Source organism: Callorhinus ursinus, unplaced genomic scaffold (assembly GCF_003265705.2).
Source record: "Callorhinus ursinus isolate GAN/ISIS: 27379988/994484 unplaced genomic scaffold, GSC_fseal_2.0 scaffold12, whole genome shotgun sequence".
In the NCBI taxonomy this organism is placed as follows: Eukaryota; Metazoa; Chordata; class Mammalia; order Carnivora; family Otariidae; genus Callorhinus; species Callorhinus ursinus.
In genome coordinates this window covers 32,696,273-32,723,382 of record NW_027397074.1, presented here as the reverse complement: position 1 = coordinate 32,723,382, position 27,110 = coordinate 32,696,273, and positions in this window count along the sequence as shown.

Genomic DNA, 27,110 nt, shown 5'->3' with positions numbered 1-27,110 from the left:
AGCTCATTGTGATCCTGATGCCAAAACCAGATGAAAACATTACAAGAAAACTGAAGATGAATATTCTTTATGAACATGTAAAAATTCCTAAAAATTTTTAGCAAATCAAATCTGAAAATAAACCAAATAGGGTTTATCCCAGGGATGCCTGCTTAGTTTAAGATTTGAAAATTAACCAATGTAATTCTCCTTATTCACAGCTCAAAAAGGCAAAACCACATGATCATCTGAATTGGTGCAGAAAAAATGTTTAGCAAAATACATCATCCATTTCTGATAAAAACTTCCAGCAATCTAAGAATAGAAGTGAACTTCAAAGGAAATGATGAGTTGGTTTACTACTAGACTAGGAAAGCTCTTTATCTCTAGGGATACCTGGATGTCTGGTTTGTGACTTTTAGATCATATAAAGGCATCAGAGATTATTGCATGTTGTTTTAAGGTCTGAAACTCTCCTGATGACCCTAATGGTCAGTTGGTTTAGTGACGTTTGCAACTGGCATAACCACTTTGACAAGACTGCTTGACTAATTAAATGGCCAACAAAAAGTTCTCAGAGAACTGTCCTGAAGCCAAAATTCCTTGCACAAATCAGCTTGTTCCAGATGGAGACATAGGATGGTACATGTGTGATATATGCATATGAAAGTGGCATAGTTTCAGACACCTGCTGCTTGCCTGCAGTCTCTTTTTGTTTTGTACCTTATCCTTTGCCTCTAAGTAATAGTTTCACATTCGTGTTCTCTGTTGAGTCTGGTTGAATCTTTCAAATATTCACAGTGGGCAAAATCTTTGAAACTGGAAAAAGGGCATTTATGAAAAACTAGTAGCTTATACTTAATAGTGAAAGACTGAGTGCTTTACCTCTAAGATTAGGAACAAAGCAGGTGGCACATTATCATTATTTCTATCCAACATTCTACTGGATATTCTAGCCTGTGCACTCAATAGAAAAAGAAATAAAAGGCAATCATCTTTGTAGGAAACCCTACAAAATCTACAAAGAAAGCTATCAGAACTAGTAAATGAATTTAACAAAAATGCAAGGATACAGATGAACTTACAAAATTAATTATATTTTTATTAGTGAACAATTGGAAATGGAAATTATGAAAATAATGCCACTTATAATAATATCAAATATATGGAATATTTAGCTAGAAATTTGACAAAAGAGGTGTGAGTTCTATACACAAAAATTACAAAACCCACCGGGGATAAAATATCTGAAAAATGGAGAAATATCTTACATTCATAATTTGGATAACTCAGTTATTGTTAAGACATCGACTCTGCAAATTCTTATTTAGATTCAATGTAATCCCAATCAAAGTTTCAGTAGACTTTATTTTAGAAATTAGCAATTTGTTTCTAAAATTTATTTGAAATTATAAAACATTTGATTTTCAAAAGACAGTGTTATAGAAACAAAAAGGCAAGAAAAGGCCTGGGGAAAATATTTGCAAGACCTATATCTAAGAAAGAACTTTTGTCTTGAATGTATAAAGAATTAACCTAATTCATTTAATTAGAAGATAATGCAGTTTAAAAATGGGTAAAAGATTTTAACAGACTTTCTTGTTTTGATTTTTGTCTTTTCATGTGGGTGAGCCCTGCATAGCCTACATTTCTTTGAGCTACCAGCACCAACCATAGTTAGTAAAGATGTTTTACATATGTCTAAACCTACTGAGAGGAATTCAAATGAAAACTGCTGCCATAAAATTTGAACTTTTTTCTGCAGTCTTTATGAAAGTTATCAATGGAATAAAGTTATGTGAATATTCAGACTACTGAATACAGCAGTTATGAAATGCCGTAACATTCTTCCTGTCCAATTTTGGTGCCTTTTTTGTTTGATAGTCTAGACATAGCCTGTGTTTCTTAGACATGTTTATAAATGGATTGGAAAGGTGGTCTAAATAAAGGCATTACTGAAATACAAAGCATCTTTTTGTTATACGTTGTTGTTATTAAGAAAAGATTCCAAGAGATCGCTTCTGGCAATGAGTCATATATTCTGACAGATGTTTTCTACAGATGAGAGTTCAGCTCCACCTTTCCCAAAAATGTAAGTTTTAGGAGAGGTCTTTCTTCCAGAGCCCTTGAGAAATAAGTTGTAGTGTGGACTATGTTTCTTAAAACAACTATCGTGTTTGAAATCTAATGGCAAAGGTTTTTTCTGGTAAATAAATGATTTTGAAACTTTAAAACTTTCAACATATTTTGTTCCTTGATTCCAAACTACAGCCTTGCAAGAGAACTTAAAAAGAAAGGAATGAGAGAACACTAAGAAAGCAAATTTTACCTTATGAATGTGACACTGAGTGTGAGGACAAAGATTCTTTGTGTCTTAAAATATGGAAGAGCCTTAAGAAGTTTCCTGATTAAATCTCCTTTTTTCATAGATAAGGAAACTGAAGCCTGGAGTGGGTAGGTATATGGAGCTAGGAGTGGAAACCAAGCCATAATGCTACTTCTAGTCCAGTGTTCTTCCCATTATACTTTCTGGAATGACAGAAGGAAATAATCTCTGACAACATAATTAAGAGGTCAAATAAATTCCCCAAGGTTAGAGAGCTAGTAGGTGGCAACACTGGGACAAGAATCTAGCTGAGAACCCAAAGCCCATTATTTATACTATACAATTATATTCTTTATATATTGTTATAAAACCAATTGAAATGTGTTTTTGTTAAAATATATTTGAGTTTCATGAAAGAAGTTTTCTGGTTTGGCTCATCATTGTATTTAGCATATTATAAATATTCAATAAATATTGGATATTCATTCATCAATTTACATATATTGATTCTAATGTACATAATGTTTAACCTGATTGCATACCAACTATTCACTTAGAAGACAATGGACATTTGTGTTGGCTATAATTCTCTGACACCAAGAATTATCTCCTCTGAAACTCTCTTAGAGATACCTTTTTTATGACCCAAGATGCTCTGGACTAGTGAAAGAAGTATCTAGCTGATCTAATTTACTCACAGAAAAAAATAATAATAAAAGAATGGTATAGATTCCTATTAATATATGCAGATAGACCTATTCAACTCTATTTACTGATTTCATTTTCCTAGAGGAATGAAGAGAGATTGGGCTGAAAGAAAGATGAGAAAATGAGTGAAGGAAATTTTCCCTGTATAAATACATTTATCTTGATTCACTTAGTAATTCGGGATTTGCTCCTTGAACATCTGTCTCCAACTATAATATCTCATTTTTTTAAGATTTATTTATTTATTTGAGAGAGTGAGAATGAGAGAGAGAGAGTACATGAGAGGAGGGGAGGGTCAGAGGGAGAAGTGGGCTCCTCGCTGAGCAGGGAACCCAATGCGGGACTCGATTCCGGGACTCCGGGATCATGACCTGAGCGGAAGGCAGTCGCTTAACCAACTGAGCCACCCAGGCGCCCTATAATATCTCATTTCCTATTCATTTTTTTTAATTCCTCAGTTCTGATTTTTAAAAACATGTTCACTGCAATCTGATTATTGCCTATAAATCTAGTCCTAAGCTTCCATTATAACTATTATATTTATAATCAATATAAAGTTTTGAAAAAATATTTTGTAGGGAGAGAACATAGTGGATATACTTGTTCATACGTGTCTCCCATAAATATGCTAAAAATCAGCTGTGCCTTAAAAATATAGCTTATGAAGAACTGTATAAAACAGTACTTTTGGCAATTTTTAAATTATTTGTAAGTACTTCAATTATGTCTGCCAAATACTTTTAAAATTTCCTTTAACATACTGCAGTGATTATAAAATCTGTGACATAAAGCTTAGTAAATAATTTCCGAAATAACTTAGTAAAATTAAGTAAATAAAATGACAAAGGAAATGAAGTTGCAAATTAATGTAATAAGAAATGTAAATAGCCAGCAAAAATAAAAAGACCCTCATCTTCATTAATTTAACATAATTAAACTTTTTAAACAAACCTATTTAATTACATTAAAAGTTGATAACATTCAGTCTGGTCAGGGTGTGGTAAAGAGAGCACTGATAACTATTTGGTGAGTGGAAGGTTTTGAAGGATAATCCGGGAAAATGTACATAATTTTAAAATTAGCCTATTCTTTGCCCCAGTAATACAACCTCTAAAAATCTATTCTTCAATTATATTGATAGAACATATATACACAAACACACACTCCCTCACATCCTCATGCAGAGCAATATTTGTTGCAAACATTACTTGCAGTTTCAGTGTCAGTAAACAAGAAAATGAGGGAAAAATATCATAGTACCTCCATTCCAAGTTTAGTAAAACTACTAAATAGAATTAGGTATTGAACTTTAAATCATTATAATTTTTTAAGTGGGAAAAAGACCCAAACCAATGTGTGCAGTGTGATTCCAATTTGTAAACTAAGAAACTAATCAATGAATATAATAAATGTATCAAAGTGAATACGTGCATATGCATAAATATATGGAAGCCAGAAAAACATATTTAGCAAATTCAGTAGAGGTTACTTATGAGGGATGGAATTGACCAAGTCAAACATAAGAATAACTTTCCTGTGTAAATTAGAAGGAAAAATTGTGAAGTAATTGGTGATTTCCTTTTTTCCTACTTCCAGTTTAAAATGTAAGAGAAAGAAAAGATTATGGTATACTGGCTATTAATATATAGATTTATAGCAATAAATTTCATCTGCTCTATTACATAAAATCAAGGAATTCTGTATATGTGGGGGAACCAAAGAAAATAAGTATTTGGACTACGGCCCAGGTAGAAATAGCCCTACTGGAAACTGCTAGTCTCTGGAAACTAGTTAGATATCTATGATGATATTTCTTTGGAATCAAGCTTACTAGGCAAAGTTTTCAACATGATATATTGGGTGACAGGCAAAATATGGCACCCTGAAAGTTGAGAATATCAGTCAGTAAGCAAAGATATAAGTATTTACAAAGTTAGCACCAAAGAGCTACTGCTAGTTAGAAACTCTAACCACTGGGTTAAGTTATTTTACACGTCTCCATGACCTTGTATACGAGTGGGAAACAAGACAGGGTATCAGGGCATAACATAGTGTACTATCCAGCTATTGAAATAAGGATAAGGGATGAGAAGGCACAGTCCCAAAGAACAAGACAAAGACCACAGTAAGACGAGGTAAAGTGTTAATTTGATGTTGAGATTCTGAGCTCCATATTCAGAAGGCCTATCTGGAACAGAACAGGTAGATAATGCGCTTGAATAAGATCTATCTTACATCTTTCCTCACAATTTGACTTTACCACCAATAAAATATGAATTATTTTTCTTTCTGTCATCAAAAAATAGACACTTCCATTTTTCTATTATTCCCAATGGCACCATAATTTTTTAGTCCACTAGTTTCAAAATTTAGGGTTGTCTATAACTTTTTCTCGTCTACCGACTTCTACAAATCTTGAAACCATAACCAAAGTCCACATGTCTTTATTTCATTCTAATTACTAAAAGAGTCTTCTATCCTTTTTCTAATCAACCCTCCACAGAAATGTCAAGAAAAATTTTGTCATGTTAAATCTTTCTTACAAAGTCTCTATTAGGGTTCCCAAGAATACTAGATGTGATGAAATATTGTTTCTCAGAAAGCCACACTCCCTGACTCTCCCTTCTCAGATGGTTTGCATTGCCACTAGTCTGGATAATTTTCCACTTCTTTAACTCCAGAAACTGAGAAAAGTTTTCCTTGAAGTATAACGAAACAGAGTGGTTAAGATCATAGACTCTAAAACAGGACTCAATTGGTTTTCCAATTCGCATCTACCACATTTCAGCTATATGACTTTAGACATGTGATTTAATCAATTAAGCCTAGGTTTACTCATTCATATGACAAGCATAATATTTTATGAAATTTTTACAATTCAATGTTATCTTCCATATAACATTTGTTGTTATTGCTTTGGCACATAAATACTAACAATCATCATTATAATTCCTCAAAATGACAGCATTTTTTTCTTTTATTTTTTTTTTACCAGTGTATGCATGAAGCCTTTTAAAAGTACACACAATATTTTTTTTCATGGGAAGAATATTCTGACCTATACTATATAAAAAGAAATAACTGACTGATATGAAGTATCAGTAACGTTTAAAATGCTTTCCTCCTCTTCAAGCTCTCCTCGCTTTTCCAGAGTCACATAAACCTGTGGTTCATTCCACAGTCTGGTTTTCTTTGGTGAAAAGCCTTCCTTGGAAACTTGTCCATCCAAGAGTATACCTCTTTCTTACCAAAAGAAAATCAAAGTACATAGATATCTATCTATATTCTGGAACTCTTTATTATTCTTCCTAATTAAGGACAGTGTTATTTTAGTGAACCCAAAGTAGCTAAGTTAAAATGAATGTTTGGGATAAATACAGGGGAATCTCCCCAACTAATTCGAAAGGAATTTAGCAAGGACTCCCGGAAATCAGAAAGTCACCAGGATCCTGCCCATGGGTTGCTCCTTCAACTCCAGGCTGCTGAGGCTGTGCTCATTAAACCGAACTTTTCTAAGTGCCAAGGGTCCAGGCGGGGGCTGCAGTGGGCAGCACTGAAGATGCCTCTGCTTGGTGAGGTTCCTAGGACTAAGAGTTACCAACAGCCTGGGCCTGAGGGTTGTCCCGTCTCTTCAAAGGTGGGTAAACTGGCCTTCGCTTCTGCATAGAGCAGCTGGCGCAGGAAAACTGGTCTTCAGTACGTTGTGCGTCGGCTGGCTCACTTCACATGTTCGGCGGCCTGAGAGGAACAGTAATACTCCCTGTGGGTGATGAGGGTGGACAGACAGCAGTACTTGTGGTCCCCTCGTTGGTAGTCTGGACGCCTTTGTCCGAACGTTAAGGGGGCGTCGTCAGCAAGGATGGCAGGGCGTTCGGGCGCTGGTGAGATGCTGTGGGCTGAGATGGTGGCGGCAGACCAGGGTAGAAAGAACATGGGCTGCCACCTACCAGGTCAGCGCTTGGTCTCTGAGGTTGTCCCAGGGGCCGCCAAGCCCGGCACGTGAGAGTGGGCCGCACAGACCGGCTTCGGGCGGGGGGGATTTCCGCCCCCCCTCCACACCCCAGCAGGCAGTGCGCCAGGCGGAAGTGACCCCTGAGGCTTCCGGGGACCATGCCGGTCCGGGGCTGTAGGAGCCCTCAAAGGCTGCCAAGATGTGGGCCAAGGCGCGCAGACGCCGCGGCGGGGAGGAGCTTGAGAAGTTCTTGTGCGCCAGGTAGGCCTTGGGCTGTGGAAGTTGGCGCAGTCGTGGTAGTCGGACAGGGCAAGCAGGCCGCGCGCGGTCACGAAGGCGAGGCCGGCGTGCGGCGGTTCCCTGCTCCCGTGGACCAGGTCCGCGTCCGCCTCCAGGCTGTGGCGACTGGAATCGCCCTGGTCAGTCTCTCTTATCTTTTAGTCGCTCGTTCTAGCGTATGCTCATTAAGCCAAATACTCAGTACATTTAATTTGCAGCCAGATCTCTCTGTTTAATTATCAGCTTACACATTGCTGAAATTGGCCGTCAGCCCTCAGAATAGATAGCCTTAAGGTTTCAGTGTTCAACACCCTCTGAATATCAGTGGCACATTAGCAGCAGTCTCTTTTCCCTTAACCCCCGCTAACACTAAAGTTAATGTCTCAAGAGAAGCATCATGAATTACGCAGCCATAAGGCACTAAAGTGCTATTATCTCTTCTGTTGCAGTATCTTTTTAACATTTAACATGGATTTGGGGCCTATTTCAGATCACATATTCCATGCAAGGGAGAGTTGAGTTTAGAGCAATGGGAATTTATAAGAAAATACCAGGAATTAAAGAAAAATTAGGGGAATTGGTTACCTGTTCTGTACTCATTTTCTTTGACCACATGCCTCAGCCTCCAGGGGTGGAGGGAGGGCTTTCCAAAATCAAGGCTGAATAGGATTCCAGTATTCTTTTTAAGACAGAGTCACACATTGTTGGTAAGGAATCCAATGATTTCGTCTCTTCCACTTGGTCCTCATAGGCATAATTGACTAGCCGCATTCCCAAACTAAAACAGAAGGAAAGAATAATCTTCAAATGCATCATTCTTTCCACATTTGACTAGTCAGTATGTATTGAGCATGCAGCATCCCCTTGCCTTGGAAGTTGTGGGCAGAAATGATGCACAGAGCGAATAAAGGGTCAGGCCATTCTGGTATTTTACCTGAAAAAGTGGAAAGTAGAGATGGTTAGGTCCAGCCACACATTAGAATCAGATGGGAGGTTTTATAACCAACTGTTGCCCAAGATCCACTCCTGACCAATTTAATCAGAATCTTTGGTTATGGGCTCACACATTGGTTTTTTTTTTTTTTTTTTTTTTTTTTTTTAAGTTACCCTGGTGATTCTCATGTGTAGCCAGGTTTGAGAAGCATAGGCTAACCCTTAGGGAAATAAAAGGTATTAAGAACACATGGGAAGCAGATTCTAGCCGGCTGGATATACTTCTCCAACCTTAAATTTTTTTTTTTTTTTTCAGAAAAGCCCAAGTATTTAAGAAACCATGGAAAATAGGGCTAAGTGGGCAGCCTGGTTACTTCATAAGTGGGGCTGTCACTCAATCGTAGTTCCCAAAGCTGTGTTCTCTACCTCAGGCATGGGGCAGAAGCTACTAAATTCAAACTTCACTGTTCTAGATTACACACTTTGTTTAGATAAAAAGAAAAAAGTGAAGCATGTTATTCTTACGAGACCATTGTATGTAGCTAGATTTAGTCATAAACTAATGTTATTGATACTAAGAATTTTTAGGAACTGCTATCAAGATATAAGAAGGGGAAAGAACACTGAATGATAATTGTCATCTGAGTTATAATGCTATTTTTTTTTTTCAAAGAGTGGATTTAGGTCTCTTAAACTACCTCTCAGTTTCCTTGTTTCTAAAGTTACTGAGTTGATTTTTCTTTTCTTTTCTTTTCTTTTCTTTTCTTTTCTTTTCTTTTCTTTTCTTTTCTTTTCTCTTCTTTTCTTTTCTTTTCTTTTCTTTTGTTCTATCATCCAATCCATTCACTTACTCAGTGAACTTATATTGATCAACTTTCTCTAGTCCAGTGCTAGGGTTACTAAATGGATCAGGTATGCATTCTGATAGAGGGGTTCAAGAGTTCAAGAACGAGTTCTCATAGGAGTGTCATTTTAGTATGTACTAAAAAATGAGTGAGGATGCTCTAAGTCTATGAGTTTGGGGGATAGGAGTGTGTGCGGGAGGAAGCGAGAGAGCAGGAAGGAGAGACAGTGCAAGTGAGCTCAAGATCTTTAAAATAATTGTCATCTGTTCAGTGTAGCTGAATTTCAGGTTTGAGTAGAGAAGTAGGTATATGAAGTCTTGTCATGAGGGAGTGTTGTTGAGGACCAGTGTGTATTTTTATGCAGCAATGGAGAGGTAAACCCCTTAGAAAGATCAGTCTGATAACTGTGGGAAGGATGTACTGAAGAATGGTGAGACTGAGGTTAGGGATAGGAAGGGGAGCCATACCCAGAGGATAAATTATGAAGGTCAAATTCTAAGTTAGAGAGAGAATGAAAAAAATTGAACAGAGAACCTCCAAAAAAATAATACTTACAAAGTGTTTTTTAATGGCAAATTCAGAGCACAATTAATATATACATATATAAATATTTAGAACTTTGAAGCCAAATTTCCATTACCTTCTTTTAATTACCAGTGGAAAGATTATATTAATGTGAGAATGAATAGACCTATAGGAAGGTTGACTAATAGTACTGGGTTTGAAGATACCCACAAATTTTTAAACAGCTCTATACATCTTTACTTATCTCATCTCTAACATAGCCCTGGGGATTTTTGGAAAAATAGCATGTAATGTCAACTCTGTACTTAAACTGTAAGAATCAAACCCTTGGGAACTATCAAGTTATCAGTCTTTACTACTGAAAACATAACACGGTTTAAGTAGAGCTACTCTAAATGGTTCAGATTACATTTAAGTAATATTTTGAGTGAGATGAAGACAGAGAGATTTTCACCCAAACGACTAGTTTGAATTGCCTACACTTGTGTCCCAGATTGTTTTTTGTGAAGTCAACCAAGGGTATAAAAAGCTTCCTTTCCCAAAAAAGGAAAAGGCCTTTATATTGCTGAGGTCTGGACAAGTGCAAAGTGAATACTTTTTCTTGCTAAAAGCAAAAAATTGGAACATTGTTTGTGGGGCTTTAAACTTCTTTATAAAGTTTTTAAAGAAGAAGTCAATCAAATAGAGCTTTATGATCCAACAAATATTCTTTTCATTCATTTCATTTGTAATACATAATGGAGATTATATATGAAAGAAATACCTTGAGGCAAATGACAAATGTGTACCAACTTTTTGTTGTTTATGCATATAAGCAAATTGTCTTTTTCAATCTTTAGAATAGATTTAAGTACCAAAGCCGATTTGATTACCCATGGGGAAGCATTTGTGTTTCATCTTGAAAACTTGCTCACCCTTCAGCCTCACAGTTTGGAGTGGTTCTAGAGTTTGCATAGCCTTTCTGCATTTCTAATTGTGTAGTGAAAAGAGAGACATGTTGGGCCCCAGAAGGACATTTATTTCAAAATGCTCAAATAATTTCTCTGCTTCTGTCAGAAGAGGAGGAGAAAGGGGAAGAAGAAGACAAGGAAAGAAGGAAATGAGAAGGGCGCCAACTGACTGTTAGTTTTGGAAAGAGAAGGTTATATATACCACATACCAGTGACAGATTTTAATGTCTTTTAACTAAAGCAAGGGCTCCAACGCAAAATGTAGCATAGCATGCGTCCCATTCTATAGGCTCAAAACCAAATAACTATATGAAAACATCTTGTGATAATGCTTTAATGATTTAGTAATAAGTTTTATATCACTTATTTTCAAGTATCACAAGAGAAAAATAAAGACTAATCTTCTAGGCCTTTAAATGTCCAGCTCATATCTGTACTAGCATAAAAGGTAGGAGTTTTCTGGACCCTAGAGAAGGCCAATGATACGTAAAATATTTACTGCATGACATACCATCACAGTTAGAAAGACATGGACAAACTCTGAGCACAATATATTGTCCTGGAGAAATGTTGGTTGTGATAAAAATAACTGAATTTTCAAATAGTAATTGATCTAGGAAACTGTATTTTTGTATGACATGTAGATCTCTACATATTCCCATGAATGCTGCATATATGGAGTTAAGTGAGACAATCACCTAGAGTATACTTGTAACATTCTTAAAGGTGCACACACCTATTGGGTGCCATTGACTGAACACTGTCCTTCCTCTCGCTGGGAATTTTGGCCTCTTTTATGCAGTCTACAGCTTTGGGAGGGTTCAGTGGTTTCCAGAGAGGATTCAGAAAATCAGCCCTGGAAATAAATCGGATACGATTTGCCACAGGTATCTCTTTGTTAAAACATCTGGTCCCACCTTTCAGGGAATTAACAGTTATCAAATATCAGATGTTAAATTATAAATCCCAGTGTTTTATTAGCCTACAAGTCAGGGTAAAACTGAACCACTGGGGTGAGTGAGAGGATTCTTCATATGAACTATTGCAACGTCATTACCATTGTGTATATTGACCACTGATGTTTAAAAATGTTCCTCATCAAGACGCCTGGGTGGCTCAGTCGGTTGAGCGTCCCGACTCTTGATGTCGGTTCAGGTCATGACCTCAGGGTTGTGGGACTGAGCTCTGCATCGGGCTTCAAGCTCGGCACGGAGTCTGTGTGTCCCTCTCCCTCTCCTCCTCCCCCCGCTCGTGCACTCTCTCTTTCTCAAATAAAATCTTTTTTAAAAATAAAAAAAAAAATGTACATAAATGCCACATCTTATGTGACTACATATTTTCAACTAACTGGAAACCACCTACATCATTTATAATGAGGCCATAGAGAAAATATAAAGTGGTGAATTCAAAATAAAATGTTTCATATTAGACACAACTGCATATTATATGATTTAAGAAATTGTTTTGGTTATTTATAGTCAGAGGCCTTTAGAATCTTTTTTTCATTGCAGTTTAAACTGCAACTGATAGATGGCGCTGACAGGGTGTGATTCAGTGTCACAGATGAACACACTGCAGTTTTTTTCTCAATTTCAAAAGCCAGTTTCATATTAGCAGAATCTGTCAGAGGAATGTTCTTAGGTATTAAACATACTGAGAATCGATTTTCCAAGTAATTCTCAGAAACGTCATTGTATTTTGTGAAGTACTTTTGGTGGGCTGTTATTCCTGGTACTTAAGATACCTAAATCTGGTGTTCCTGATAGACTTTAACTTCTCCAACACTTAGGCATATTTTCCAGTTTTTCCTTTTTTTAAGTTTTGTTTTGTTTTTGTACTTTTCCCTCCATCTGGGTTTCAGTGGTGTATCACACAGGTGTGGATCATATAGTAGTCTCCTTAGGAAAAATGGCCTTTCTTGTGTGTAAGTCTATTTTGTTCCCAGTACAACTTTTTCATTCCAGAACATATAAACCTTTAAAATCATGCAGGGCTAAATAATAATAATAATAATAATAATAATAACAAACAACTCTGTGGTACAGCATTCTTTTTTTTATCACTTTTCAGCCACATAACTGCTTAAGACTATCTTGTTCACTTGCTTGAGAGGTTAATAAATAATTTTAAAGTATAAGTGAAGGGAATCTGAAGTTTGTGGCAAAAGCAGGTAATTCAGAGGGGAAAAAAAAAGAAGAGGAACAAAACAAAGAAATATATCTTTCAGGTTTAATTTCCTTAGTGGTAGAGTGGTAGAGTCAGCCATTTTTATGGTTCAGTCAACACAAGTTCAAAACATCTGGCCACTGGAAAAATAGGGATTTTCCACATCTGCATATTAGGGATCATTTCATAACAACAACAATAATAAAACACTTCTTAGAAGTTTTTTCTTAGATATACTGTTAATATAAATTAAGATGTAATTATCTGCAGAAGTTATACCCTATTGTTTTTTATTCTCTATTTAAAATATGAATTTTAAAATAATGTACATGTATAATTAGCAAAATGTCTTTGTTCAAAGGATTACAAAGTTAATAGGGTTCTTCTCTCACCTAAGAATGACCGTTTTATGATAATTATGGCTGAAAAATTTCACAAAGTCTAAAATGTGTAGTTTTTAGATTGATACTCCATATTAAAAGCAAATAAGGAATATTCTTGAAGATAATATCTCCAGCTTCTCTTTTTCCTATAAAGATTACATGGTATTTAATACAGGCTGTGTATAAATTGGGCACCCAAGAAGCATTCTAAATTTGAGGCATTAAAATCTATACCATTTTAATGTAAATTTTAGCATTTTTAATTTAAAAAGTAGAGTTTAACATCTTGACTTTTTAGATCTTAAAATTCAGCTCTGGGAGATTTCTAAGTATTTATTTCTTGCCAAAAATATGAAAATAGAAAAAGGAGCAATGTTTAAAAAAAATTTTATCATCTAAATTAAGTATGTCATTAGAATATTTTCTTTGCCTCTATAGATTAATTTCCAACTATAACCCAAATACTCAAAATGCATTGTATCATGTGGAAGTGTGACTCGGTTAAATATGTCATCTTTAGCATCTGCTACATTGAAAGAAATGTTATATGGTGTGAAATGATGGGTCATATTCACTACTGAGAACTGCATGGAAATTAAAATTCCCTTAGGGAGGCAAGAATTCGGGAATCCAAATATATGTCCTCCTGACATCAGGATACAAGTGTGGGAAAGAATGAGACAGTAGTCCTAGAGCCTGTGCTGCTTTGATGACAGAGAAGCATGATCTTTTTGACTGGATTTAATCAAGTCAGTGGCTTTTAGTCACTCATGAGGTTTTTACTTTTTTCTGTTATAATACTGTTTATTTGGGGAAAAATATCTATATGCATATGTATGTATTAATTGAGTATATACATATATATTTACATATGTATTTATAATATTTATTTAGAGTTCTAGAATATCAGAGGTCTAAATTATTCCAAGACTATTTGAAGATTTTGTCATCATGGTGATGGTATTTGTAAACCATGAACATTGAGACTATCCTGACTGTCAGATGCCATGTCACAAACCTGAATGAGCTTTTCTTATCCAATAATGAACATTTTACAAACTCCAAGACTGGGTCTTTTTAAGATAATTTGTCTTTCTAGAAATACTATTTAAAACAGTAAATATTCTACTTATAGAAAAGAAAACTAGAAGTATCTGAATAAATGAAATTATATGGGAAAATGCAATTGTTTAGAAACTGGTTCTCAAATATTTTCAAGAAAAGAGCCTTATGTTACTATATGAAAATAGCTAAGATTGGATGATAGCCAGATTATTACTTTGTAAACAATAGGCTGGTATCATATTGTTAAATACCTCCAATTTTGATGATAATTTTTTAGATAGAAGTTGCCAAAATAAAAGCTTTTATGCCCACCTAATGAGGTCAAGAAAATACTTCTCTGTAGTACCAAGTACAATATTACAGATGTAAATGTTGAATTTTTAATTTTTATTTTTTTTAAAGATTTTATTTATTTATTTCAGAGAGAGAGAGAAAGTACATGCACAAGTGTGGGGGGGGGGAGTGGCAGAGGGAGAGGGAGAAGCAGACTCCCTGCTAAATAGGGAGCCCAATGTTGGACTCGAACCCAGGACCCTGGGATCATGACCTGAGCCAAAGGCAGATGCTTAACTGACTGAGCCACCCAGGCGCCCCTAAATAAATGTTAAATTTTTAAGGTGTTATGAGAAATGCCAAACATTTTTAAACCAAACTCTCATATTAAAAGATTGTATATTCAGATATGTAAATTTAAAGTCAAAACAATTAATTAGAATTTGACGTCAGAAATTCAGCTTATTGCTTCCAGCTGTGCACAGTAGTTCTACTATATCATATTATTTTGCCTTAAGTCATTCCTTTCGTCTTAAAATAAACTCAACCTTTATGAGTGTTTTCAATTAAAATATGCATTGACAAAAATTAAATCTTAATAATAGTAGATAACATTAAGTATTATAACATTCTATTTCTGTGGTATTATAGAGATTTTGAAATATCATGTATTTTTTATTGATTTGAAAATTAAATTTGTGTGATAGCAGTAAAATGTCTCTTAACATTTCCCTGTATCTAAAGCTGGACTCAGAAATAATTTTTTTGGTATAGTGTCTTTTTCAAATACAGGCTTGCTTTCTTCAAATTAGGAAGGCATCCTATGAATTTAAAATAAATCTTATGAAAATTGCATAGGAAGAAAGTCCCTTTCAGATCATGTCATTTTCTGTTTATTATTCTTTTAGCAAAAATCTTTATACTCTCCCAGTTTATATTCTACTTTGAGGTATAGGTGTGTATACTCCCTACACCTTTATTAGTAAGGAAGTGTGTGTGCTTAATTCTTAAGAAAAATGAAAGGTTCTTGGTTTCTATCTCTAGAAAGGTATCTCTAGATGTGAGATATAAGACCTGTATTAGATACAAGATATGTATCAGTTGCAAGATATAGGTATCTCTGTCTCTTCTCTATATGTGTAAGCATATATCTGTAGAGAGATCTCTGTGTCTATTCTTAACTGTCTAGGTAGATAGAGACAGAGAATATTTCATTTGTTTTAATAATTAAGATATAGGTTATCTATGTTTTGAAAGTAAGAAAACCTTACCCCACTACATCTAATTGGAGAAGTCCTGGTAAGTCAATAGTGGTGATTAAAAGAATTAAAATTCATTCTTTGCCATTTTATGGAAGCGAACATTTTATCTAAGTTGAAAAATGAGTAAGTCCGACATACATAATTTAATCCCACCCCTATTCAAATAATCACCAATTTAAGAAGCTTGTCCTTTAAGGAACCTTTTATTCTCCTTTGCTTGCAAATTGGAATACATCCTTATAGTGCTTTAATGAATATCTGTTGAACAAATGAATAAAAGCAATGTTGTCAGTGGTGGTTGTATTTCTGTCCTGACCCACAATGTTCTTTTTAGCCTCAGTATTGTACATAAAGAATAACATTGCAAAAAATTAAACAAAAGGAATATGCAGTCAAAATTTTATGTTCAGTGGCCCCAGTCACACCCCAGCCCTGACACTAGAATAAGAACACCCTGCCTGGTTGCAGTATTTGGCATTTCATGAGCTCTAAGCTGCTGCTGGTGGCACTACATCTGGGACAAGGGATATGGAGGGGCTGGGGAAGAAGTGGAAATGTGGGTTGGGGATAAAGGCTCTAGTAGAAGTACACTTCTCTGTCCAGGAATCTTTCTTTCATCCTTTCTGTGTTCCTTCGAGGCATGAATTTGGCTGCATGATGACCCTCTGTTGGCTTTGCCTGTTCCCACCAGACTCTTTAATTCTGTCTCCTTCCATGAACAGAGTGAAGTTAGCTGTGTCTTTTTTTTCTCTCTCTTGTTTTTGAAGAACACAGAAGCCCACTGATGTTTTGAAAATCTTCATACTTACTGATTAACAAATGGAGAAAAAGGGCCGTGTAGGAAGGGCTCCATTTTTATCTTCTACTGTCCCCTTTTTTCATTTGTCTTACTCATTAAGAATATAGAGACATGCTAGCACATGGAAATAATAATTATAAACGGTGCAGAAACTTGAGATGAGGTTCCTGTGGAGGGTCCTGTGTTCTCAGAGGCACTCTGGCAGCAAACCCGATTGCTTCTTTTTGTCTCTTGGAGCATCACCTCTGAAGCAAGAATGATGGAATGAGATCCATATTCTTATGGGCATGCTCTCCTCACCTTCATTCTGCCCTTTGTCACTCTCAGTCCTTACATGGTAAATTCTGCCCTTGCCCAGAATTGGAGGAAAATAAATGTGACCATCCAGAAATTAGATGAAGTGAGAAATGTAACTAGGGTAAAAGGAAGCACAACGTAGATATAATAGTGTGTTTGTGTAGAAGTGTATAGATTATTCAAGGAAATATCAGAACTTGAGGTGATAAGATAGAAAGCTGTCAAGTATAATAGGGAAGAAAGGTCTGGAAATCCCCTTGAATATCATTTTGGAAGGGGAAAAGATTTTCCAAATCCCTAGGCTAGAATACTATTAATTCTTTATGACCTTTAAGGGACATATTTAAATTGGATTGATGCAAATTGAGAATGTCTCCACTTTTAATTGTGCACCGATTTCCTTTATCAAAATCACCTTTCTTTGTTTTCAGGCACATTAGATCCAAGTATGTTCACAGAAAGTTTCGAAAGTGTGTGAACTCCCAAAAATAACACAAAAATTAGAACATAACATGTCAGCATAAAATGATGAATCTGCACATTGGCAGAACTGTGATATTACAATAGTCAAACATTCTTACTTAAAAAGTTAATGATTTTTCCCATGTGACAAATTTGAGTTTTACTTTTAAAAATATTTATTTTCATCTTCATTTGTCCATACCTTTAACACTACCCCTGCCACCAAATTCAAAGTGACTTTAGTAAAAGAAATGTGTCAAATTAATGCTTATAGTTAATCTCAGAAATACAGAATCCCCGTATGCATTGAAAGTGTGAGACTTTTCTTCTCCCTGAAATAAGTTCTGGGATGTAGGGTGCCTGGGTGGCTCAGGTGGTTAAGCGACTACCTTCGGCTCAGGTCATGATCCCGGAGTCCCGGGATCGAGTCCTGCATCGGGCTCCTTGCTCGGCGAGGAGCCTGCTTCTCCCTCTGACCCTCCCCCCTCTCATGTACTCTCTCTCTCTCATTCTTGCTCTCTCAAATAAATAAATCTTTAAAAAAAAATAAGTTCTGGGATGTAGTTTAAGGAACACACATCCTATATTACTAACTTTCCAATGCATATCAATTTGTATCTAAGAAGTAACATCAGTCCCTTCTCATTTTAGAATGACTGCAATCCAGTTCATTCTCATTGTTACAACTGTAATAAATATCATTTTTAATGTTATCACCATGATACAATGTGGATAAAAGGAATATTAAGATAACATTATGTGAAAAATTTTCACAGATTAGCTTGACTGATTCTTTCTAGAGTTTATACCATACACACAGTGTGTGTGTGTGTGTGTGTGTGTGTGTGTGTGTATGTGTACAATAAAGGCTGGTTCTCCACCTCAAATTTATCTCATAGTACAATGGCTCCCCTAAGAGGGTTATAATATTCCATTGACTGCTTTGTGAATTCATTTTCTTTGAGTTATTTCTGGCCAATGGAAAGCACGCAGTTAACTTTGGGTATTACTCAAGCAGACACTCTACGATTTTACCAGAGATTGTTTCTGTAGGAATAAATCTGTGTACTATTTGTCTAGTCAAAAACAGAGCATGCTGACATGGAATCACTGGGGGACAGGAAAATGGATCAGGGGTTGAAAGGAAAGAGAAAGGGGAAATCTGCTTATTTTAATAATATACCTAGGATAGAAAAAACGTTCATTTATGCCCCCAAAAAGGAAAAGTTATTGAAATAATGTGTGCGCATGGAGCTCTATCCACCAAAACATTATTCAGTGTAAGTTCTCCACACACATATTTAACTCTCTTTTCTTTATCACATAAGTTTTTTGTCAGTGATTTTTGTTCCTCTCATTTCTGGGTGTATTTCATCATTTTAAATACAACCTTGTGCTTGATTTCGGAAGATAAATAAATATGCAATTCTCAAAGTCCTGGAAAAAAATTCTTTACCTCCTCATCACTTACATGGAAAAAGATCATGTGTATGCACATAGGCATGTATGCACCTAGGTGCCCACACACATGCACACACACTCTCATCACAGCTTTTGACTTTTTGTCCTAAGAACCTGCAGTGAAAAGGATGTTACTTGGTTACTGAGGAAAAGACATTTAATGTATTACAGTATCAGACAATGACTCTTAATCCTTCACACCACACATCTTTTTATGATAAATGTGCATTTTTCATATTTAAAGGATAAATGTTTACCTTCTAAGAGAAATCCCTAGCCTTAGAATTTTTTAAGCAGTAATGCTTCAAGTTAGTATATAGACATTGATATATAAGTTATTAAAATTAGAGGCTGAATGAGCATAATAGATATTTCTTTTCCATGCTTTCCTTTCTCTCAGCATTTCTGTAAACCAGTGGCTTGGGCCTTTATGCCATCCTATTTACAGAGAGCATTTTGTTTGTTTAGATGTAGGTGTGAATTTGTCTAATAATTTCTAATACTACTCAAGTTAATAGTCACTATTTTTCCAGTAAGATATAATTTAAAAATGTAATAGGGAAATGTTTCTTCTGGTTCCTGTAAAAGTGTTCTCTTGTATATTTGTCTGATGTCTATATAAAGGGTATTCTTTTCATGAACATTCTTGATTATTTGGCCTTGATAGCTGTTGCTAATGTTAACTTTGCTGTGCATTTTAAAAATAAATGTAATGAAACTTTAAAAGTGTTTATCACAAAAGATACAGGTCACAAAAGGAACATTAAAACCTTAATATAACTGAATATCCATATACAAAAAAATGAATCTAGATACAGACCTTACATCCTTCACAAAAATTAACTCAAAGTGGATCACAGTACTAAATCTAAAATGCAGAATTGGATGATGAGCTTGGGTACGGGGATGGCTTTTTAGCTACAACACCAAGGGCACAGTCCAGGAAAGGAAGTTATGACATGCTGGACCTCACTGATCTGAAAAAACAACTTCTGCTCTATGAACAACAGTGTTAAGAGAATGAGAAGGCAAGCCACAGACGGGGAGAAAACATTTGTAAAAAGACAAATCAGGTAAAGGACTGTTGTCCAAAATATACAAAGAGTCTTAAAACTCAACAATAAGAAAATAAACTAATTAAAGAATGAGCCAGAGACCTAAACAAACACCTGACCAAAGAAGATGTAAAGATGGCAAATAGGCATAGAAAAAGATGAAAAGACACTCTGCATCATAAACCATTAGGGAATTAGAAAACCAACGAGATCCCACTGCACAGTTATTGGAATGGCCAAAGTACCAAATGCTGGCAAGAATACGAAACAACAGAAACTCTCATTGATCACAAAATGGTATAGCCACTTGGGAAGACAGTTTGGCAGCTTCTTTCAAAACTAAACATAGTCTTACTATATGATCCAGCAATCACACTCGTTGGTATTTACTAAGATGAAAATTTATGTCCACACAGAAACCTGCACACAGATGTTTAAAGCATTTTTATTTGTAACTGCCAAAACTTGGAAGCAACCAAGATGTCCTTCAGAAAATGAACGGTCAAACTGTGATACATTCAGACAATGGAATATTATTTTATTCAGTGCTAAAAATAAATGAGCTATCAAGCCATGAAAAGACATGGAGGAAATTCATGTATTACCAAGTAGTCAAAGAAATTCAATCTGAAAAGGTTGCATATGGAATAATTCCACCTGTATGATATTCTAGAAAAGGCAAAACTATGGAGACTGTAAAATCATCAGTGGTTGCCAGAGGTTGTGGAGAAGGAGGAATGAACAGGCAGAGCACAGATGATTTTGAGGGCAGTGAAACTGTTCTGTATGATATCGTAGTGGTGGATACGTGCCATTGTACATTTGTCAAAACCCACAGAATATGCAACACCAAGAGAGAGCCCTAAGGTAAGCTATGGACTTTGGGTGATGACGTGTTAATGTAGGTTCCTCATTGTACCAACCTGGTGGGGGATGTTGTTAGTGGGGGAGGCTGTGTGTATGGAGGAAGGGATTTAATGGGAACTCTATACTTGTTGCTCAGTTTTCTATGAGCCTAAAAAATAAAGTCTATTTAAAAAACAGAACAAAACAAAACCTTAGTACTGTGTTTTATTTAAGAAACCAGCTAAACCTACTAAATCATTTTTCAAAGCTGATAACCAAGATAGGGCAAATTCTGTTTGATTTGTAATGCTTTCTTTCCCTGTCCCTTTTCATTTTGGAAACTGCTAATTGACAAGGAAAAAAGGCATAAAAGAAAATCAATGAGTTTGGATTTTTCAAAATTAGGCAGTTGACAGTTGAAATAAGCACAAATTTATAAGTTGGAAGTTTACAGGCCTCAAAACTGTCTAATAATAAGATACAGGAGATATATCTGATTTCTAAATGTGGTTGAAGTCCATTTATCTTTTCATAACAATTTTCCATAACAGGTTTGGAATTTTAAAAACTCACCAGTTGATTTATTTTGATTCTTTTCCATTTTTTTTTTGTTTTGATTTGTTTTTTGCAGGGTAGAGACAGCTATTCAACATATAAACTCTTCTTCCTCTATTTCAGGGAATCTCTAATACTGCAACCTCTAATCATTAATATCCATTAATAGACTCCCCAGACAGAGTTCAAAATCCATGGCTAATATAAATGAAACTTGGACAGATGACTAGGCAAACCCCTTCCATCATGGGAAACAATAATAGCAAGGATTCAGTACATTTCAGTTAAATTAATATGTGAATGTCCTAGAGGAATTATGAATGGATATTCCCAAAGGGTTTCCATAAATTAACCTGAGAATCTTCATTTAACATATAAAGTTTTTTTAACCTGTAAGATGAAAAAATAATGACATTTTCTTATTATTAATGGTGAATTTTATGATGGTAAAATTTATATTAATAATACTCAACATGCAATATTCTAGGAATCATTCCATTTGTAATTCTTTTAAAAATCCCGCTGCTGAATGAAATGGGAACTGTTAAAACCACAATTTTCCTGCAGCACTGTAGTATGAATGGTCTTTTTCTAAGTAGCATTTCCATTACATGGATTGAATTTTAAACAATTTTTTTCAGTGACCAATCAGACATTATAAAATAGTTATGCTACTGACTTGGTATGTGTTCAATGTCAAGCCACTTTTTTCCATTAGACAGCTTGAGAATATTGTAAAACCATTAAAAAATTTAAACTTGTGGCTCAAAGGGACTTTCTACAGTTAGACTGCTTTTAATTTTCTCATTCTATTTGGTGAACACCTGCCTTTCCTTGAATACTGAACCAAAGTAAAACTTACTGGATTCTTTTAGCATTTTTATTTTAGAGCTCAGATAAAATAGAAACTCTTTTGTATTTTAAATATTTGTATAAAGAAAAAAAAGAACTATTTACAGTCAGGCTTTACATATTCATAAATATATACCTGTGAGACCCTATTTAAAAAAATATGCATTCAGTTACTTATGGTAAAGGAGTATTATTTAAAGAAGACATGACTTGTCCTCTTCATTGAGAATGTCAGAGGTGCTGGAAGAGTAATTTAAGATGTAGTAGCCTGATACTACTATCAGTATGCTCACTTTTGAGCACTGCATTGGATAAAAATTCCTCTAAAGGCTGACACTGTATTATTTACCTTTGTATAGCAACACCTCCTATAGAGTTCAGCACACAGTAGGCAATTAATAGCTCTTGAATTGAAATAACCATCCTTTGAAACAGCCTTTTTCATCAACTAATTTTGAGTACTGACTTTGTATCAGACACTCTTTTCAGGTGCTTAGCATTCAAAGGTGGAAAACATAGTCTCATCTTCAGAAACTCACAACTTAGTAGAAGAGAAAGACAAATACATAGTAATAGGTGTGGCAAGTGATATGCTAGAGGATTCTCAGCTCAGACTTCACATTGGAATCACCTGAGAAATTTTAAAAAGTTCCCTTGTCCAGACTCCATTCCAAACCAACTGAATCCAGATATTTGGGAGTGGTTTCAGGTCATTAGTATTTTGAAATGCTCTACCAAGTAATCCAGTGTTCAGGAGGTTGAGAAGTACTGTGCTTGAAGTAAGCAAGGTCATAAGAAAGGTGTTCCTAATTCAGCCTGGTAGAATCAGGAACATTTATTAAGAAAAGTTTAAGGAATACTTAAGATGAGTCAAATGGAGACATGGTGAAGGGCATTCTTGGAAAAGTGAAAATACGGCTAATGGGGAGAAAGCATGACACATTTAGGAAACGAGATAGTTTGTCATGATTTGCATTTAAAGTATGTGTATACGAATCTGGGGCTATAACATGCTTAGTATTCCTTATATTCCAGATAATTATTCCCCACATATCAATAAGCCTATTGTAGTAATTTCATTCCTTCTCTAATAATTGGCTCACAAGTAAGTAGATGTAAACAGGTTGAAATCAGTGAGAAACTTGCTCCATGGAAAGGAAAAATGGTTTTTCTCCAACTAGATGAATGGTGGGAATTATGTTCCACAGTTACTTCTGGAAGTCTCTTGCAACCGTGAAAGGAGCCAGATTGAGAGAATCATTCATTAGATACAAGGCGGAATCAAAAACCTGAAAAGCAGAGCTGGAACCCGAGCCAGAGCCCACTGTGTCTCTAAACTGGTATGTGAAATTTAAAATGTTCTTGTTATTAAGCCACTTTGAGTCTAGGTTTCTTGTGCCAAGTTCATCCAATTAATTCATCAAGGCGAAAGATTTTCATTTTGCAGACAAAAAGGAGATAATATGCCAATTTAGGAAGAGAATTTTTAAAGGAGAGGAAAACAACATTGTTCTGCCTTAAAATGAAATGGTATTTTTCTGTATATGCCAGGCATTGCATGTGTGCCTCACACATGCATACAAAATTTACAGACAGATTTGGGTTTTATTCTTCTGACAACAGTACATAGGTTGGACTTGATGAGGCATACACTAGAAACAAAAGAACTTAGAAGTTATTTTATAAACTATGCAATAGAGATGATTTTCAAGGGAAGGGGAAAGTCCAAACTATTTAGGAGATAGAATTGGTAAAAATTGACAGTTACTAAAACTTTATGGCTAAGAGAAATGGAAAATTCTAGAATAAACTATTTCCTGGAAATACTTGACTATGTCTAAGTGAGAATGGATTGAACTGAATGTGAAACACTGTCCGATTGGCCCTGGTTTTTGTCATAAACTTAAGTTGGACAAAGCAAATGCTACAGGAATGAAGTTGCTCAAATTTTCTCCTTACTCTGTTGCATAAAGTGAGGGTTAACAATTATACATTGTAATTCAGAAGATTTCATTTAACAAAGAAAATGCATTTTATACAGACTTCATTGGAATTCCGGGGAGACTAGACCCTAAAATCTTCCTATTGAGCGGGTATTGTAAATAAAAGCGAAATGCCTTGTACCTATTTTACTTTAAGTATGTGAGCCCTGGGTAGTCTTGTTATATCATGTATTACACTTAGAATTTTATTTCAAAGGGTGTAAAACTATTGTGTATATTTTTCACTAGCCTCAGTCCCCCAGCTTTCATTTTTCATGCACTTTTTGTTTAAATGGGAATTTTCCTTCCATAGGAATTTTTATTGCCTTCAGTTAATGAAGTACAAATAGTGTACTTCATTGGTATATATTTCTTCTCATATATAAGTTTCCGTAGCTATAATTGTATTCTGTACCTTTATATTATACATATCATACATGGTCAAATATCGACTTATTTAGCAGTAACAACACAGAGACATTAGTATTTTTTATCAGTATTTTCTCTTCCGAATTCTGTTGGTATTACTGAATCACATTTTTGAAATCCAGTCCAGGATATTGGATCTATCACATTACTACATTTTTGAAGTTAATACAATTTAAGTAGCAGAGCTAAAACAGGTGCACCTGAAAGAATGTGCCTAAAAGCCAAATTATTTTTTAAAATATTTTATATGGATTTTCATCTCTTCAAAAGCTAGAAATCAGAGAGTCCTCAAATTCACTAAAGTAACATTTAGAATATACATTTTCCAGTTATTTTTCAAGTTAAATTATACTATGACTCAACACTAAGGCAGCTTTTAAACCAAATCGGGTATTTTATAGAACTGTTAAAAATGAGAAAGTATGCAAATGATGCTTACTGCTTGTTTAATACTTGAGGGTCTACAGGAGGTACAGAACAATGATTAACAATTATTGAGCACTTACTCTGCCAAGTACTGTTCCATTTACCTGACATGGAATAATTCATTAAATCCTCACTCCAGTAATACTTCATGTATTATTATTTTCACTTTGCAGATGAAGAAATTGAAGTGCAAAGAGATGGAGTAGTTTGCCCAAGCTAGAATGCAATAAGGCCATTTTACAAATTTAGACTCTTAAGTCGTTTGCTGCCAAATGTATTAATCTGCTGCTTCCCACAGGAATCTAAGGAGATAAGACAAGCTTGACTGAAACAACTAGGGTGAAACACTTTCCAGTTCCATCATATCAGTCATAAATGCTGTAAATACATAGAAGAAGTAAAAATTAGTGAAGGCTTTGCAGAAGGCATGAATTGCAGTTTGAAAATATTAGGTGTTAATGTGGTCCTCGACTCCAAATGCTATGCAAAGTTGTTTGAACTATTAACATCTCATTGATGCAATGATTCGGAAATAACTATACTCTGTGTTAGAGTTTTCTTTTCTTTTTTTTTTCTTTTTGAGAAGCAATAGACGATATAAGTAGAAGACTAAATAACATATGATTAGGTTTCCTGGCAAAAGTGAATATCGGACTGGGCCTTTAAGGATTTAGAGAGAAAAAGAAAAAAAAAGAAAAGAGGGAGGGGAAAGTGAGAAGAAATGGATATATTGCTGTATCTCTGAGCTACATCCATCTAGGATGATAGACGCACTCTTGTCTTTAAATGGGGTAGACACAGAAACTTTGCTAAAACTCCATTTATGGAGATTGAAGTGTATTAAGCTTGATTTGAACTCTCCTTTTGAAAAAAGGATATTTATTTTGTTTTTCCATTGCAAAGCATGCCAGATATAATTATCTCCTTAAAGATTAAGAACAACCTTGTTTCTGTGGTGTCACAAAAAAGGGGGCGGGAGGGCTTACTAGGTCAAATAAACATTTCTGAGGGGGCAAATAATAAGAAATCATTTGATTCACCAGACTACCATTTATGCCTGACTATAAGGTCATTTTTGCTATAGAAAGATGCAAAATAAAGATTTTGGCATTTTGGTTATATAAACTGTAGGGAATATAGGCAAATAGTCCTATGTCTATATTATTTAATGTATAAATTTCAAAAACATTAAATTATGTAGTATGTAAAATAGTATATGGTTTAGAAATTTGCTTTTTTCCATTTCCTACTTTTATGGAATACTTTTCATTCACTATATTGGATTTGATATTGTCCCTCCAGAATTCATGTCTGCCTAGAACCTCAGAATGTGACGTTATTTGGAAATAGGGTATTTATAGATGTGGTAATTAAAATGAGGTCATACTAGATTTGAGTGGGCTCTAAATCCAATGTAACTGATGTCCTTATAAGAAAAAAAAAAGACGCAGTGAACGAGGCCAGGTAATGATGAAGGCAGGGATAATGCACCTACAAAGAACTCCAAGGATTGCTGGCAACCACAAGCTGGTAGGGAGAAGCAAAAAAGGATCCTTCCCTAGTACTTGCAGAAGGAGCATGGCCCCGCTATACCTTGATTTTGGACTCAGTCTCCAGAACTGTGAGAGAATAAATACCTATTGTTTTAAACTACTCAGTTTTTGGTAATTTGTTACGGCAGTCTAGGAAGACATTTGCACTAATACATTTACACTCTTAATATACACTTCACCATTCATGCATTCTTATATACTGGAGTCATGTTTTGAATTTTCCAAAACAGTTTTCAATAGTACATAATCCACACTAACTTCAACACTGTTTGAGACAGTGCTTTTTAAAACTGTGTTAATTCTTTCACACAAAATTTTGTCTTGTTATGTACCATTTGCAAAATACTAAAACAGATTATTTTATTTTTCCTAGAAGTGTGTATGCTTAATCTCACAACTTAGTTAAATCTTTAAAAGACTTCTTTACAGAAAGATGAAGTATGATTTAAGGTTGACAAAGCATGGTGTAGATTTGTATGAAAGAGAGAATCTTAAAAATTCATAACCGGAAGTGAAGTGCAAAGCACTTTCTTCTGATAGGTGTCTAAAAATTGCAAGCTTAATGACTTCCTGAGGTCTTTTTTTTTTTTAAATAAGAGATGGAGGGGGAAGGGACAGAGGGAGAGGAAGAGAGAGAATCTTAAGCAAGCTCCATTGCCCGGTGTGGAGCCCGATGTGGGGCTCAATCTCACAACACTGAGATCATGACCTGAGCCAAAATCAAGAGTAGGATGCTTAACGGACTAA